Below are 18,119 nucleotides of genomic sequence, written 5' to 3'. Positions count from 1 at the left end.
TTATTGATTTCCATATGTTGAACCAACTTTGCATCCCTGGAATGAATCCCACTTGATCATGGTACACTATCTTTTTGATATGTTTTTGTATTCGATTTGCCAGAATTTTATTGAGAATATATGCATCTATGTTCATTAGAGATATTGGTCTGAAGTTTTCTTTCTTTGATGTGTCTTTGCCTGGTTTTAGAATCAGGGTGACATTGGCCTCATAGAATGAATTTGGAAGTGCTCCCTCTTTTTTTATTTCCTGAAATAAATTGAAGAATATTGGTTTTAGTTCTTCTTTAAACGTCTTGTAGAACTTGGCTGTGTATCCACCTGGGGTTTTTCTTGGTTGGTGGTAGGCTTTTGATGGCATCTTCTATTTCATCACTTGAAATTGATCTGTTTAAATTGTGTATATCATCCTGATTCAATTTGGGGAAACCATATGACTCTAGAAATTTGTCAATGCCTTTGGTATTGGTATTTTCTATTTATTGGAGTACAAGTTTTCAAAATAATTTCTAATAATCTTCTGTATTTTTGTAATGTCTTTTGCAGTATATCCTTTTTTATCGCATATGTTAGTAATTTGAGTTTTCTTTCTCCTTCTCTTTGTTAGCATGGCTAAGGGTATGTAAGTTTTATTTATTTTTTTAAAGAATCAACTTTTTGTTTTGTCAATATTTTAAATTATTTCTTTTGTTTCAATTTCATTGATTTTAGCTCTGATTTTAATTATTTTCTATCTTCTACTGCTTTTAGTGTTGATTTGTTCTTCTTTTTCTAGGGCTTTGAGATGTAATGTTAAGTCATTTATTTGTTGACTTTTTCTTCTTTTAAGGAATGAACTCCACACAATGAATTTTCCTCTTACTACTGCCTTCATAGTGGCTCAGAGATTTCAATACATTGTATCTATGTTCTTATTCACCTGTAAAAAATTTTTAATCTCCTCCTTGATGTCTTTTGCAACCTGTTGCAGTAATTCACGTGCAGGTCAGCATGAGAAAGAAAGAAGAAGCAGAGCAAGCAAAGCAGCAGCAGAAAAAAAGTCCTTTATTGTGTACAAGCAATCTTTTTATAGTATTGTGAACAAAGAAGGCAGCCTTCCAACAGCAATAAATCAGGTCTTTCAGCTAATTAAACATAGCATAAAGAAGTTTTACTTTCTAATCAGAAGTGACCCGCTTCTCATGGCTAATCTACTCTCGGCCTGGAGCATGCCGAGCTCTGTTCTTGTTAAGAACAGATAATAAAATTTTTCTCAGCGCCCTACTAGCCCACTTGGCAGAACATCCTGTTTGCAGGCAAGTCCTCCCAAGGACAGCAGACACCTCGTTTTCAAGCATGTCCGCTGTTACCTTATCTAAACCTGGAAGGAGCCTTTCGTTTGCGAGCAGGCCCTCCCAAGGACAGCAGACACTCGTTTTCAAGCATGTCCGCTGTTACCAATCTATACCTTGACAGAATATCCTATTTGCAGGCAGACTCCATCAAGGATAGTAATAGTAACGCAGTCACATCTGATTCTCTACACAACCCATTGTTCATTCAGTAGCATATTGTTTAGTCTCAAGGTGATGTATTAGCTTTTATTTTTACTTTATCGTTGATTTCTAATTTCATTCCATTTTGATCTGATATAGTGCAGGGTAGTATCTCTACTTTTTTATATTTGCTAAGAGTAGCTTTGTGGAGCTGTAGCTCAGTGTGCAGAGTGCTTGCGTAGCATGTGCAAGGCACTGGGTTCAATCCTTAGCAACACATAAAACTGAACAAATAAAATAAAGGCATTCTGTCCATCTACAACTACAACTCTATCTTAGAGGAGGATCCATGTGCTGCTGAGAATAAAGTATATTTGTTCATTGAAGGATGAAATATTCTATATATTTCAGCTAAGTCTAAGTTATTGATTATATTACTGAGTTCCATAGTTTCTTTGTTCAGCTTTTGTTTGGACGATCTATCCAGTGATAAAAGAGGTGTGTTAAAGTCACCAAGAATTATTGTGTTGTGGTCTATTTGACTCTTGAACTTGAGAAGAGTTTGTTTGATGAAGGTAGATGCTCCATTATTTGGGGCATATAAATTTATTATTGTTATGTCTTGTTGATGAATGGTTCCCTTAAGCAGTATGAAATATCCTTCTTCATCCCTTTTGATTAACTTTGACTTGAAGTCTACTTTATTTGATACAAAGATAGGAACCCCTTCTTACTTCCACAGACCATGTGAGTGATATGATTTTCCCCAAACTTTCACCTTCAGTCTGTGGATGTCTTTTCCTATGAGATGAGTCTCTTGGAGGCAGTATATTGCTGGGTCTTTTTCTTAAATCCAATCTTCCAGTCTATGTGTTTTGATTGGTGAGTTTAGGCCATTAACATTCAGGGTTATTATTTAGACATGATTTGTATTCCCAGCCATTTTTGTTTATTTTTCGTATGTAACATGACTTGGTTTCTCCTTTGATTAGTTTTTCCTTTAGTGTAATACCTCGCTTTGCTGATTTTCACTGTTGTTTTTCAATTTCTCTTCATGAAATATTTTGCCGATGATGTTCTGTAGTGCAGGCTTTCAACTTGTAAATTCTTTTAACTTTTTTTTTTAATCATGGAGGTTTTTATTTCATCATCAAATCTAAAGCTTAATTTGCTGGATATACGATTCTTGGTTGGCATCCATTTTCTTTCAGAGCTTGATATATGTTCCAGGATCTTCTAGCTTTCAGGGTCTGCGTTGAAAAATCTGCACATAATGTAATTGGTTTCCCCCTATATAATCTGATTACTTTCCCTCGTGGCTTTTAATATTCTCCCCTTATTCTGTATGTTAGGCAATTTTATTATAATGTGCCTTGGTGTGAATTTGTTGTACATTTGATGACCTGTAAGCCTCCTGAATTTGGTTTTCCAATTCATTCTTCATGTTTGGAAAATTTTCTGATATATTATTTCATTGAATAGATTTTTCATTCCTTTGGTTTGGCACTCTATGCCTTCCTCTATCCTGATAACTCTTAAATTTGGTCTTTTTATGCTATCCAATATTCTTGAATGTTCTGCTCATAGTTCTTACCATTTTTACTGTGTGGTCTACATTCTTTTCAAGATTATATATTTTGTTCTCATTGTCTGAGGTCCTGTCTTCCAAGTGGTGATGCTTTCAATTGAACTTCTAATTTTGCTTATTGTTTTTTCACTTCAAGGATTTCTGGGTTTTTTTTAGAACCTCTATCTCCCTATTGAAGTAATCTTTTGCTTCCTATATTTTTCATGTAGCTCATTGTCAAAATGATCTTTTGCTGCCTGTATTTGCTCACTTACATCATCCTTTAAATCATAGAACATTTTAATTATGAACATCCTGATCTGCTTCTCTGTAATTTCTTCTGCTGTGCCATGGATTCTAATAATATGGTTTCTTGATTTGTTTGGAGCACTTTCTTCCCTTGTCTTTTCATATTGCTTGTGTGTCTTCCATTTTAGTACTGTGGATCTAAGGCATAACTGTTTTCACCCTATAGCCTTATAGTGTCCCTGTAGGGATCCAATACCTCTCCTTTGAGGCAAAGGACAATGTTAGCAGCTCCCAATATAAACAATATCCACCCTAAAAAACAAATGTTTGCTATTAAAACGTTTAAAGTTTGGTCACAATGTACAGAAATGATAAATTCAATTATTATCTACAATATACTCCGTAGGTTTGTAAAAGGGTTACCATTTCTAATGGTGGACAAAGAACCTGGAGTGAGGAGTAGGATGATATGCTGAGGAGGTAGAAGGTGACAATGTAGAGTTATTATATCTTAGGAAGTGTGAAAGAGAAATCTAAAGAGGAAGATTAGTAACAGGAGAAGGGAGAGGAAGTAATTTGGGGTAGACAAGTAGGTGGGAAGACAGTAGAGTACATAAAACGAAGACACATATATATTAAGAAAAATAAAAAGTGTTAAAATTGTAGAAACTGGTGGGGAAAAAAGAAAAAATATATACAACACAACTGTAATATATTATTCAGAATTGTCAGTCCTCAAAATCCTAATTTATGCATAGTTCTTGGTTTCACATGTTGGGGATGTGAGGACAGGAGAATAGAGAGGGAGAGGAAAAAAAATCTTGAAGGAAGAAACATGTATTGTTTTGGCTGGAGATCATTATCTTTCCTGCTTCCCTTCTCATCTAATAGGTGGGGTCATCTATTGTTAGTTGGTATGTCCACCCTCAGGCTGGTGAAAGTAACCAGGGTATCAATATGTCGGGGTAGCGGCTGCTGGAGAAAGCGGTAGTTAGAAACTGGGTACCTGGCCAGCCAGAGTTCCAAACTTGGAGTTGCCCCCACTGAAGATGGTGATGAAGGTGACCCAAGATGGAGGTACCTGCTTTCAGTGGTGGGGTGTTGGGTTGGGCGGGGGGGAGCCAAGAACAATGGTATTGGACGATGAGTTCAGAGATGAGCTCTGTGCCTTGCAGTGTGTGGCTATCAGTTGACTTCAGAGCCTGTGTGAGGTTCTTAGGTGCAGGCAGGCTACTGCATGTAAGGGACTATCTCTGCTGCTGCAGAGTCCCTTGAAGGCGGCTACCAAGGGAGCCCCACATTGGTAGATTGGGAGTGGTGGTGAGATTTCCTACTTATGGGAAGCTCCAGGGTGTCCTACATGGGAGCATCATCTGTGATTTCCCTAGTGTGGGTAGCTAAAAGTTTTGTGCGGGTGCTGCTGCCACTGATGGTCTCACTTGGGTACCCAGTAGTCCTGCCTGAGCGAGTACTTGGGAGACCTACTCTGAAGTTGAGGACTGGAGCCCTGGACGGCCTGGGACGTGATTTCTGCCCTGGAGCAAGAATATTGCTAGCAGAGAAGCAGTATTTTCACTACTTGAGTCCCAGGTCACTGAGCGAAACAGAATACTGCCTCCCTCTGGCCTGCCATCTTGGATCTCTAGTTTACTTTTTTGATGTTCATCAGCATGCCACTCACTGAGAGGAGCTAATTTGATTTAAACTGGATCAGACATCACACCTGATTTCTCTGTCCATCAAGAAACATGAATCCTGATGGGTACGGTGGCGCATGCCTGTAATCCCAGTGGCTCAGGAAGCTGAAGTAGGAGGATCTCAAGTTCAAAGCCAGCTTCAGCAAAAATGAGACACTAAGCATCTCAGTGAAACCCTGTCTTTAAATAAAATACAAAACAGGGCTGGGGACATGGCTCAGTAGTCTAGTGCCCCTGAGTTTAATCCCCAGTACTAAAAAGAAGAAAAAAAGAAATGTAAATTCTTCTGAGGGGGGAATGCCACATGTTCACATACACATACAAACAAACAACAAAAGAAAACTAGCAGTTTATGGGGGTGGCTAAACTGCCCCTTGATAACTAAGGACCATCTCTTCTGTGATTAAACAGAGCCCCACACAGCCATAGTTGAGGCATGAGTGGAATGGGCTCATTCAAGAATATACTTCTCTTAAATTTTTTACTTAATTTTTTTTTTTATGTCAGGAAATCAACTTTACAGTGATATTTGCTTGCATCTTTTTATGCATTTAGCCTCATCACAAATCCTTTTCAGGGGGAAAAAAAGTGAATGTGAAAGAAGAAGGGCATAGAACCTGGAGGATTCTGTTTCAGGTCCAGGATGTTGGGTTGGGAAGAAATGCAGGTTCTTCACCTGGCTCTGAAACTGTGTCTCTGGAAGCACTATTTTTAAGCTGGCAGTGTGTTACTGAAGGAGGAACAGACTTTGGATTAAGATCCAGGTTCAAATCCTGCTTCTGCCAGAGGAGAGGTCACTCACCTTTGACCCTTAGTTTCCTCATGGAGTTTTTTGACTACACAGTATCGACTTCTTGCTGTATACTTCCTTTTTCTTTTATTAGAGCATTTTCAATTTTATTTTGGCCTAAAGGTCATGTCATATAAAAAAAAAATCCCTAGGCTTTGACTGCACAATGAAGGGAAAATATCTTGTTTTCCACTTCAAATGTGTGTCAGTTAGCTAAGGACTAGCAAATTATGTTTTTTACAAACCAATAAGTATATGTTTGCATGCACTTTCACTGCTTCTTAGTCTTTAAAGAGATTGATGCTTTAGAAAGTTTAAAAGTAAGTTGAAAAAAAAAAAAACTTATGATAGAACTTCGAAAATACAGATGATTTGAAAGTAGGATCTGTACTGCCAACTGGTGAGAACCTGCTGTAGTTCCATTTTCTTCCAAGTTTAATGACTGAGATTTCTTTTGGAGTTTGAGTCCTTGTTTGGCCCCAGTCATGAGGTTATGGACTCTCAGAGCCTGTATCAGATATGAATGTGCTAAGGAATCTACCCAGAAGGAAGCAATTATACCATGAGAGGGTGGGGAGCACTTGGGCCTCTGGATTGTATCACCTTCCATATGACCCTGGATAGCTTGTAAGAAAGGCAGAGAAAGGCAATGGAAGAAGGGTCAGAGAGGGAAAGTAGGAATTTGGTGATAGAAAATGATGGGAAAGAGAGTGACCAACTACATGACTAGAAGTTTGAATAATGAAGACTGAAATGTGGACTTTCAAAAGTTTGTGATTCAGCTTGTGGCAATAAGTTGAATATGCATAAAATGTGCTTTTTATGTAGTGCAGTTGGCAGCACTGAACTGTCATGAAGAAAATCTGATTTTTATAGTCATCTTTGATTCTCCAGGTAAGTAAGTATGAACTCCGAGTCTTAGAGAAACACCAGATAGATCAATATTAACAATAGGAACAAATTTAGATACAGATAGGATTCTGATATAGACTGTTTTAGTCAGCATTTTTATTGCTGTGACCAAAAAATACCTGACAAGAGCAACTTAGAGGAGGAAAAGTTTATTTGGGGTTCACGGTTTCAGAGGTCTCAGTCCATAGAGTTCTGACTCTTTGGGTTTGGGCCTGAGGTGAGGCAGCATACCGCGGGGGAAGCGCCTAGGAGAGGAAAGCTGCTAAGTTCATGGCAGGGTCAGGAGGCAGAGAGGAAGAGAAGGAGCCGCAAGGAAGATGCACCCTTCCAGGGTACACCCACTGAATCATCTCCTCGGGTCATGTCCTACCTGTCCACAGTTACCACCCAGTCCGTTCAAACTAGAATTTCCTGACTAGATTACAGCTCTCACAATTCAGTCATTTTACCTCTATTTCTGCATCCACAGGAACATTTGAGAGACACCTCCTGTTCAAACCATGACATAGAATATGTTTCAAAAGATCCTAGAGTGTGTCCCTGTTCTTATTTACTGTAAATCTATTTTGTTAGTGATTAAAATTACTTGAATTTGGTAGGTCAGTGTTTACACATGCTTTATTGTCTGCTGAAAATTTTCCCACAACAGTATTTATCTTTACACTCTAGCAGTGTGCTTTACACATATTAGGCACTTGATAAATATTTGTTAATGGAATGAATAAATGATCAGTACTTATTGTACTAGATTTTAAATGGTGTTCAAAAATAATTTTTAAAATATTTTCTCTATTTTTCTATGTTGATACTTAAGTCAGACTCATTTTCCTATATTCATACCACCAAGATTTAAGCAGAACTTATGAAAATGAGCATCAAACATGTGTTGTATGTGTTTAAATGTGAATACTTTGCATACTCACCTGGTATATGTATCAAGTGTTACTTCCTTGATCTTTCTAAGAAAGAGAGCACCATGATATAGGGATAACCCACAGACACTCTACACAGAATACTGTGGTAGGAGCTGAGAGAGGTGGAGAAGAAGAATTGACAAAGATAGCAAGAATTGAATGGACTCCAGTTTCACTTGCTTTCATGATTTCTGTATATTCTTGAAACTTACACATAGAAGCAGGAGAGGAAGTAGAAAACTTAGATCTCCCCAAAAGGGAGAGGTACTAAGTTTTTTTTTTAATTATAAGGCAGGAACACTGGGATTTTTCAGGTTTCTATTGTGACTGATAAAACTGAGTATGGACAAGGAAAGAGGAAAAGTGCAACAAATAAAAATTGGTACAAATGAGAATATAATTCAGAAAAAAATCCAGAGAGGAGCCTTGAAAGGGCCCTTGTTTGTTTATTTATTTTTTTAAGATGATCGATTATGGTGAATTTATTCAATAGAGATTTAAACAGAGAAAAAGTCAAATCAAGCTGGATGGTATACAGAAGTTTTCATGGAAACAATAATTCACCTCTTCTTGAGATCAGCATTCCTCTGTGTTACTTCCAGAGTATGTTTCATTACTGTGTCCTTCCTTCCTTCATATTCTCAGTCCTAACAGTTATCTCTTTTTTTTTATTGGTTGTTCAAAACATTACAAAGCTCCTGACATATCATCTTTCATACATTTGATTCAAGTGGGTTATGAACTCCCATTTTTACCCCAAATACAGGTTGCAGAATCACATCGGTTACACATCCACATTTTTACATAATGCCATATTAGTGACTGTTGTATTCTGCTACCTTTCCTATCCCCTACTATCCCCTCTCCCCTTCCCTCCCATCTTTCCTCTCTACCCCATCTGCTGTTATTCAATTCTCTCCCTTGTTTTTTTTCCCCTTTCCCCTCACAAACTCTTATATGTAATTTTGTGTAAAAATGAGGGTCTCCTTCCATTTCCATGTAATTTCCCTTTTCTCTCCCTTTCCCTCCCCCCAATTGTCTCTGTTTAATGTTAATCTTTTCCTCATGCTCTTCCTCCCTGTTCTGTTCTTAGTTGCTCTCTTTATATCAAAGAAGACATTTGGCATTTGTTTTTTAAGGATTGGCTAGCTTCACTTAGCATAATCTGCTCTAATGCCATCCATTTCCCTGCAAATTCCATGATTTTGTCGTTTTTTAGTGCTGCGTAATACTCCATTGTGTATAAATGCCACATTTTTTTTATCCATTCATCTATTGAAGGACATCTAGGTTGATTCCAGAGTCTAGCTATTGTGAATTGTGCTGCTATGATCATTGATGTGGCAGTATCCCTATAGTATGCTCTTTTAAGGTCCTCAGGGAATAGACCGAGAAGGGCGATAGCTGGGTCAAATGGTGGTTCCATTCCCAGCTTTCCCAGGAATCTCCATACTGCTTTCCATATTGGCTGCACCAATTTGCAGTCCCACCAGCAATGTACAAGTGTACCCTTTTCCCCACATCCTTGCCAGCACTTATTGTTGTTTGACTTCATAATGGCTGCCAATCTTACTGGAGTGAGATGGTATCTTAGGGTGGTTTTGATTTGCATTTCTCTGACTGCTAGAGATGGTGAGCATTTTTTCATGTACTTGTTGATTGATTGTATGTCCTCCTCTGAGAAGTGTCTGTTCAGGTCCTTGGCCCATTTGTTGATAGGGTTATTTGTTATCTTATTGTTTAATTTTTTGAGTTCTTTGTATATTCTGGATATTAGGGCTCTATCTGAAGTGTGAGGAGTAAAAATTTGTTCCCAGGATGTAGGTTCCCTATTTACCTCTCTTATTGTTTCTCTTGCTGAGAAAAAACTTTTTAGTTTAAGTAAGTCCCATTTGTTTATTCTTGTATTTAACTCTTGGGCTATGGGCGTCCTATTAAGGAATTTGGAGCCCGACCCCACAATATGTAGATCGGAGCCAACTTTTTCTTCTATCAGGCGCAGAGTCTCTGATTTGATATCAAGCTCTTTGATCCACTTTGAATTAACTTTTGTGCATGGCATGAGAAAGGGGTTCAGCTTCATTTTGTTGCATATGGATTTCCAGTTTTCCCAGCACCATTTGTTGAAGATGCTATCCTTTCTCCCTGCATGCTTTTAGCCCCTTTATCAAATATAAGAAAGTTGTAATTTTGTGGATTGGTCTCTGTGTCCTCTATTCTGTACCATTGGTCCACCTGCCTGTTTTGGTACCAGTACCATGCTGTTTTTGTTACTATTGCTCTGTAGTACAGTTTGAAATCTGGTATCGCTATACCTCTAGATTCACACTTCCTGCTTAGAATTGCTTTTGCTATTCTGGGTCTTTTGTTTTTCCATATGAATTTCATGATAGCTTTATCTATTTCTACAAGAAATGCCGTTGGGATTTTGATTGGCATTGCGTTGAACCTGTAGAGAACTTTGGGTAATATCGCCATTTTGATGATGTTGGTTCTGCCTATCCATGAACAGGGTACATTTTTCCATCTTCTAAGATCTTCTTTTATCTCTCTCTTTAGGGTTCTGTAGTTTTCATTGTATAAATCTTTCACCTCTTTTGTTAGGTTGATTCCCAAGTATTTTATTTTTTGGGGGGATATTGTGAATGGGGTGGTTTTCCTCATTTCCATTTCAGAAGTTTTGTTGCTGATATACAGGAATGCCTTTGATTTATGCGTGTTGATTTTATATCCTGCCACTTTGCTGAATTCATTTATTAGTTCTAGTAGTTTCTTTGTAGACCCTTTTGGGTCTTCTAGGTATAGGATCATGTCGTCCACAAATAGTGATATTTTTAGTTCTTCTTTTCCTATTTTTATGCCTTTAATTTCTTTTGTCTGTCTAATTGCTCTGACTAGTATTTCAAGGACTAAATTAAATAGAAGTTGTGAGAGAGGGCATCCCTGTCTTGTTCCAGATTTTAGCGGGAATGCCTTCAGTTTTTCTCCATTTAGAATGATGCTAGCCTGAGGCTTAGCATATGAAGCTTTTACAATGTTGAGGTAAGTTCCTGTTATCCCTAGTTTTTCTAGTGTTTTGAACATAAAGGGATGCTGTACTTTGTCGAATGCTTTTTCTGCATCTATCGAGACGATCATATGGTTCTTATCTATAAGTCTATTGATGTGGTGAATAACATTTATTGATTTCCGTATATTGAACCAACCTTGCATCCCAGGGATGAATCCTACTTGATCATGGTGCACAATTTTTTTGATATGCTTTTGTATTCGATTTGCCAGGATTTTATTGAGAATTTTTGCATCTATGTTCATTAGAGATATTGGTCTGTAGTTTTCTTTTTTTGAAGTGTCTTTGTCTGGTTTCGGGATCAGGGTGATGTTGGCCTCATAGAATGAATTTGGAAGAGCTCCTTCTTTTTCTATTTCTTGAAATAGCTTGAAAAGTATTGGTATTAATTTTTCTTTGAAGGTTTTGTAAAACTCTGCTGTATACCCATCTGGTCCAGGGCTTTTCTTGGTTGGTAGTCTTTTGATGGCTTCTTCTATTTCTTCCTTTGTTATTGGTCTGTTCAAATTGTGTGTGTCTTCCTGACTCAATCTGGGCAGATCATATGACTTAAGAAATTTATCGATATCTTCACTGTCTTCTATTTTATTAGAATATAGCGTTTCAAAATATTTTCTAATTATCTTCTGTATTTCTGTAGTGTCTGTTGTGATATTGCCTTTTTCATCCCATATGTTAGTAATTTGAGTTTTCTCTCTTCTTCTCTTCGTTAGCATGGCTAAGGGTCTGTCGATCTTATTTATTTTTTCAAAGAACCAACTTTTAGTTTTATCAATTTTTTCAATGTTTTTTTTGTTTCAATTTTGTTGATTTCCGCTCTGATTTTAATTATTTCTTGTCTTCTGCTATATTTGCTGTTGTTTTGCTCTTCCTTTTCTAGGGTTTTGAGATGTAGTGTGAGTTCATTTATTTGTTGGTTTTTTTCTTTTTTTGAGGAATGAACTCCAGGAAATGAATTTCCCTCTTAAAACTGCTTTCATTGTGTCCCATAGATTCCGGTATGTTGTGTCTGAATTGTCGTTTATCTCTAAGAATTTTTTGATTTCCTCCTTTATGTCTTCTGTAATCCATTGATCATTCAGTAACATATTGTTTATTTTCCATGTGATGCAGGATTTTTCCTTCCTTCTTTTATCATTGATTTCCAGTTTCATTCCATTATGATCAGATATGGTGCATGGTATTATCTCCACACCTTTATATTTACTAAGAGTTGCCCTATGGCATAATATATGATCTATCTTTGAGTAAGATCCATGTGCTGCTGAGAAGAAAGTGTATCCACTTGATGATGGTTGATATATTCTATATATGTCGGTTAAGTCTAGGTTATTGATTGTGTTATTGAGTTCTATAGTTTCTTTATTCAGCTTTTGTCTGGAGGATCTGTCTAATGGCAAGAGCGGTGTGTTGAAGTCACCCATAATTATTGTGTTGTGGTCAATTTGACTCTTGAACTTGAGGAGAGTTTGTTTTATGAACGTTGCCGCACCATTGTTTGGTGCATACAAATTGATAATTGTTATGTCTTGTTGGTGGATGGTTCCTTTTAACAGGATATAGTGTCCTTCTTTATCCCTTTTGATTAACTTAGGTTTGAAGTTGATTTTATTCGATATGAGTATGGCGACTCCTGCTTGCTTCCGAGGGCCATGTGAGTGGTATGATTTTTCCCAACCTTTCACCTTCAGCCTGTGTATGTCTTTTCCTATCATATGAGTCTCCTGAAGGCAGCATATTGTTGGATTTGTTTTTTTGATCCAGGTTACTAGCTTATGTCTCTTAATTGGTGAGTTTAGGCCATTAACATTTAAGGTTACAATTGAAATATGATTTGTACTTCCAGTCATGTTTATTTATTTATTTATTTTAGTTTGGCTAGTTTTTACTTTTTGGTTATTTTCCTCCCCCTTTACTGAGATACCTCCCGCTGTTAGTTTTGGGCACTATTTTTCCATTCCTCTTCTTGTAGTATTTTGCCCAAAATGCTTTGCAGTGCTGGTTTTCTGGCTGCGAATTCTTTTAGCTTTTGTTTATCGTGAAAGATTTTAATTTCATTGTCAAAGCTGAAGCTTAATTTTGCTGGATACAGTATTCTTGGTTGGAATCCATTATTTTTCAGCGTTTGAAATACATTATTCCAGGATCTTCTCACTTTCAAAGTCTGTGATGAAAAATCAGTCGTTAACCTAATTGGTTTACCCCTGAATGTAATCTGCCTCCTTTCTCTCGTAGCTTTTAATATTCTCTCCTTGTACTGTATGTTGGCTATCTTCATAATTATATGTCTTGGAGTTGGTCTATTATGGTTTTGGATGTTTGGGGTCCTGTAGGCTTCCAGGATTTGGCAATCCATTCCATATTTCATCTCTGGGAAGTTTTCTAGGATTATTTCATTTAATAAGTTGTCCATTCCTTTGGTTTGAACCTCTGTGCCTTCTTCTATCCCAATGACTCTCAAATTTGGTTTTTTTATGAGATCCCATATCTCTTGGATAGATTGCTCGTGAGATTTAAGCATCTTTTCTGTGTTGACTATATTCTTTTCAAGTTGATAAACTTTGTCTTCATTATCTGATGTTCTGACTTCTACTTGATCTAGTCTATTTGTAATATTCTCGTTAGAGTTTTTAATCTGGTTTATGGTTTCTTGCATTTCTAGGATTACTGTTTTGTTTTTTTTTTTTAAGATCTCTATCTCCTGGTAAAGCTCGTTCTTTGCAGTTTGAATTTGTTTGTTTAGTTTGTTTTCAAAATATACTTTCAATGCTTGGACTTGGTGTCTCATGCCTTCTCTAATATTCCGTTCCATCTGAGTTAGGTATGCCTTGATTTCTTTCCCTGTCCATGTTTCTGATGCTTCTAGGTCCTCCTGTAGATTTAAGTTGTCCTGCATTGTCTGTAATCCTTTTTCCCCTTGTTTTTTCATGTTGTTCACGTTACTTTCCAGCTCTGTTTGGCTGCTTAGTAACTGCTTTCTCCTATACATTTGTTTTGGCTTTGTATATCTCTGTTTTCTCTCCTTTGTGGTGGGAGATTATGCCTAGAGATGTTGGGCTTTATTGTACTTTAAAGCTGATTCATTCAATTTATAAAGGGCTTCCGGATTCTGTATGCATATAGTGATTTGTTGTTTGTTCTTAGGACTTTAGGTTAGGTGCTATGAAGGTATAAGGGTTAGTATGTCTTGGCTACTTTAGAAGGTTGCTCTACTGAAGGGGGATACTAACCGTCGATTGGATCAGGGTGTTGGTAGTAGCTAGGTATTTAGGAGCCCTATAGACGGCCTCGAAACATTCACCTATTTGCATTTAGACAATTACACGTAATGGAGGACGTAATGCTTGGGATGAAAGTTGGGGGGAAGGGGAAGGAAGGTGCTCTTGAAAAGAAAGAAGGAGAGGGAGATAGATAGAATAGAGGAGAATAGAAAGAACAATAAAACTTGAAAGGGGAAAGAAAGAAGGAAAAGGGGAGAGAGAAAATAAAATAAAATAAGAAATAAAATTAGGTCTTAGATATCCATTTTCTTCTCTTCCCGTAGGCAGAGCTGTGCCCTCCGAGCTGAGTTTTGCCCTTTGTGTGTCAACAGCAATCCCTGTAAGGCAGCTCCTGGGAGTCTCTCAATCCTGTTAGTCCAGAGCCGTTTCACTTCTACGGCCCCTCCTCCCCTTCCTCCTGCCAGCCAGCCAAGTCCTGCTCACCAGAGGCGGTTCCCCAAGGATCTGGTTACACTTTCAGCCCCACCGCGTGCCCTATTTCCCGAACGACTGAGCACTCTCTCTGTCATTCATCTAAGCCCCAGTGCTGTGGAGCTGTGGTCTGGGAGTCAATAGTTTAATTTTTCCAGACCCCTTTGGTGGGCACGCCCTCGGAAGCTGGCGGCTAAGACCTTGGGTGTCGCCACTGGTGGTAATGGGAGTTGGGGGTCGAGGATCCCCTCTGCTTCCCTCAGTCCCTACAATCATGACCACTCCGCTGGCGGTAGGAGGAGTTGGGGGTCAGGAGTGTCCTCTGTTTCCCTCTGCCCCTACTGTCACGCCCTCTCAGTTGGCGGTTGGGGGAGTTGGGGGTGGGGAGTCTTCTCTGCTTCCCTCTGCCCCTACAGTCACGCCCACGTCACTGGCGGTAGGGGGAATTGGGGGTCGGGAGTCCCTTGGCCCTTACGGTCACGCCCACGGAGAGATTTTTGAAGTTTCCCGGTTGTTTGTATCTGATGTGGGTGGGAGTCACACACCTGCTAAAGTAGATTCCGCTGGGAAGGAATCTCGTTGGCCGAACTCTGGTGACTTCCCCTCTCTGCTATGGTGGGCCCCTGGCTCTTTGCTGGAGTGTCCGAAGGGAGGGGTGGAACTGGCTTGTCTCTGGTCTGACTCAATCTCTGGTTTTAGTTCCCAGTTCGCTATTTCATAAAGGCTTGGTTAGAGTCCCTTCACGTCACCTCCTGAGCCGGGCGGACGGGCCGTTTGCCGAGCTGGTCGGGCGGGGGTGTTCGCCGTGGGGGCGGGGCCGTTCGCAGAGCCGGGCGGGCGGCCGTTCGAACGTTCGCCGCAACGGGTGGGCCGCAGCCATTCGGCGGCGGCCGGCGGGACTGGACCTCTGTGCCGCGTGGCCGAGATTCACTCATCTGGGACAAACTGTCACCTCTAATAAACTTAATAATTCCCGGCAGGTCTCCTTTCAGCGGAATTTTGCTAGAAGTTCCTCAGCAGGTAGAATCTAGGCATATTAATGGGTCTCTCTGATCCCGTTAATGTGGAGATACTGAAAGTGCTGCCTCCTCACCGGCCGCCATGTTGGGTCCCCCTCGCCCTTGTTTCTTTGACACCAGACAAACAAACAGTTTTTCTGTTACGCTGGGCTACAGAGAGATCATCCATAAAAGTTTTCCCAGTTCCCATGCATTTTGCCTAATATACACCTCAAAAATTGCAGCTACCTATGTAATCATGGTTCTTTTAGGAAATATGATACACATTGTTTAATAATCCTTGGCTAAGAATAACCTTTTATAATGAGGCACCTATCCATTTAGGTACTCTCTCATTGATTTGTTTTTCAGAGAGAAATAAAGTAATTAATAGTCTGTTACTGCTTATATTTCACAAACTATCTCTTGCTATTTGTCTTCTTGGATTTAATCAGTCCTTTCCAAAATAATTGACTTCCTGACTTAATTTTTCCCCAAAAACCAATTGTTTACACAGATATAGCAACTCAAGTCCAAATTCAATAGTAAAAATGTGGCCAGTACTGTAAGTACTATAAAATACTATTTTCACCTCACAGTCATCAACCATCTGCTTTGCTGATAAACTTCTATAGATGGTAGTATTTCTGTAAGCCCATCTGTTCAACAAAGGGTCTCGATTTTTTATGAAAATTCCATTATGAGAGTATCAAGAGTTAGGACTTGAGTTTTAATAGTCTCTGTCTCTACTTTTCATAAACTTAATGTAAACATCTGAAGGGCTTCATGATAATCATCAAGTCAGATATGAATTTGTGAAATATTCTAAGTCCTAGGTAGTCTATCAGAAAAAGGAGTTTGGGGAATATCATGTTGAACAGGTGGAAAGCTCTCTTGAGAAGACTGAATGTGGATATGTGTAACTTCTACATTAAGAGTCAAGTATTGGGGAGGAAATGAAAAACAAAGCAACTCTTAAATTTATGAAAATGCAGGAAAGGAGAAGAAGCTGAAAAACTGATATCTAAAATATATGAGAAAGGGCAAAATGAATTATTTGGCATAGATTACTAGCATTTAGAAAAACTTGTAATATGAAGAAACTAGAAAAATGTTGATTTTGTGGATCATTAGAAATATATTTTGTAAGGGAATGTAGGTGTGAAATTCATGAAATGTTCTCTGTAGTACGCTTTTACCTCATCTAGAAGAAACTCTTCTGAATAATATTTAAAGGAAGCCTCATTAATATCATTAGTTTAGGTTTGGAGGCCAGGATTGATGCATTGAACTACCTCATGCAAAATCATCCAGTTGCAATTGTCTAGGTCACAGTTTCTGATTAAACTGTTTTTAATATGATATTTCTTATTGGCTTTACCAAACTACCTGATTAGGATAGATTTTTAAAACACTTTAAAAACCCTTTCATTTGTGAAATCTTAGTAATGTGTCACCTGTGTCCTCTGAGTCTTGACACAGTAGGGACATTTCAATATAGAAAGCTTTTGCTAGCATTTATAGAATATGGGGAAAATACATGACATACTACCCTATGTGGTAAAATACTGAGCTCCATTTAGGTTGACAATATGAAACTATGGACAGGACGTGGGACGGTATGATCTGATTCCTTGGGCCTCTGTCCACATCTCTGCTTTGTCCTCTAATAGATAGGAATGTTTCTAAGTGTTATTTTTCTGCCTTTCTATTTATAACCCTCCTTGATCCCATATTTATTTTTCTAATAATTCTTTTGAGACAAATCAATTGCACAAATTAAAGGATTATGAACCTTAAAGAATTATCTAGTAGAATGCTAAACAGCAAAACATAGCTTCTGAGAGGCGTGATAAAAGAAAATGAATTTTCGCTATTCTCACTTTGGTTTCAGGATAGCCCAGTTATGCATTAAAGATATTAGTCAAAATTAATAAAAAGGCAAACTTGAAGGAGTTAGTTTAATGGGGAAATAGCATCCCAAGCTTAAAAGTGTGGCAGCCTGCCCTTGCTCATTATGACCTCCAGGTGGTGCTGTTTACCTAGACGTGGAAAGCAGACGCTAAGCCCCATGCCTTTGCTTAGGTTTGTAGCTGGTCTTTCATTTCTTCAAATTATTTTTCGTTTCTACAGATGTGTTCTTTTAAATGGTCAATAAAATTTTATAGCCACTATTTGAAAAATTGCAAGATTATTGTGATTTGTGCTTGCTAGACAAGAATATTTATGTCCAGACATACCCAGAGTCAGGTGGTTGTGTTTGTTCATCGGCCTTACTCTTCTTCTCTTCCATTTTTCTTAGCACCCAGGCTCAGCCAGACCTTTGGACCGCGGATAGAGCTTGTCCAAGTGCTTATGTGATTTCAGAATATATTTCTAGTTCAGCAAAGGCAACTCAACTCCATAGGCCTCTGAGTAAAGAACACCATCCTTATAAAAATGCTTTTATCACCTAAATTCAGTGGGCTTTCCTAAAACATCTGATCTGACTTTTTGGCAAGGTGATACTTGACAGACACCAAAAATGTTTTGATGTTTTGAGGTCACCTATACAGTGATACCCCACAATCCAATCCAGATTCTTCAGGAAAGTGTTCCTAAGGGGGAGGGGGAAATGAAAGAACATGTTTTAAAAATTTGTTTTTGTTTTCCTATTTGGAGAGATTTCAGGGCCAGGAATAGTAGAAATCTCATCACAGCAAAAATGGCGCTAGGGTGGGTGTGAAGTGGTATCACTTTCATCACTTTTCACCAC

The 18,119-nt window shown here is 38.5% G+C and overlaps 1 protein-coding gene across 5 annotated transcripts in view; it reads left to right on the top strand.

The window, feature by feature from the left end:
- Akap6 (A-kinase anchoring protein 6) overlaps positions 1 to 18,119 on the top strand; it is a 589,717-nt gene that overhangs the window by 339,923 nt on the left and 231,675 nt on the right. The window lies entirely within an intron of this gene.

Source organism: Marmota monax, unplaced genomic scaffold, assembly GCF_021218885.2.
Source record: "Marmota monax isolate L192 unplaced genomic scaffold, Marmota_monax_Labrador192_F-V1.1 WCK01_AAM20220418_F8-fsc00222, whole genome shotgun sequence".
In the NCBI taxonomy this organism is placed as follows: domain Eukaryota; kingdom Metazoa; phylum Chordata; class Mammalia; order Rodentia; family Sciuridae; genus Marmota; species Marmota monax.
This window is presented reverse-complemented; position numbering and strand designations above follow the sequence as displayed.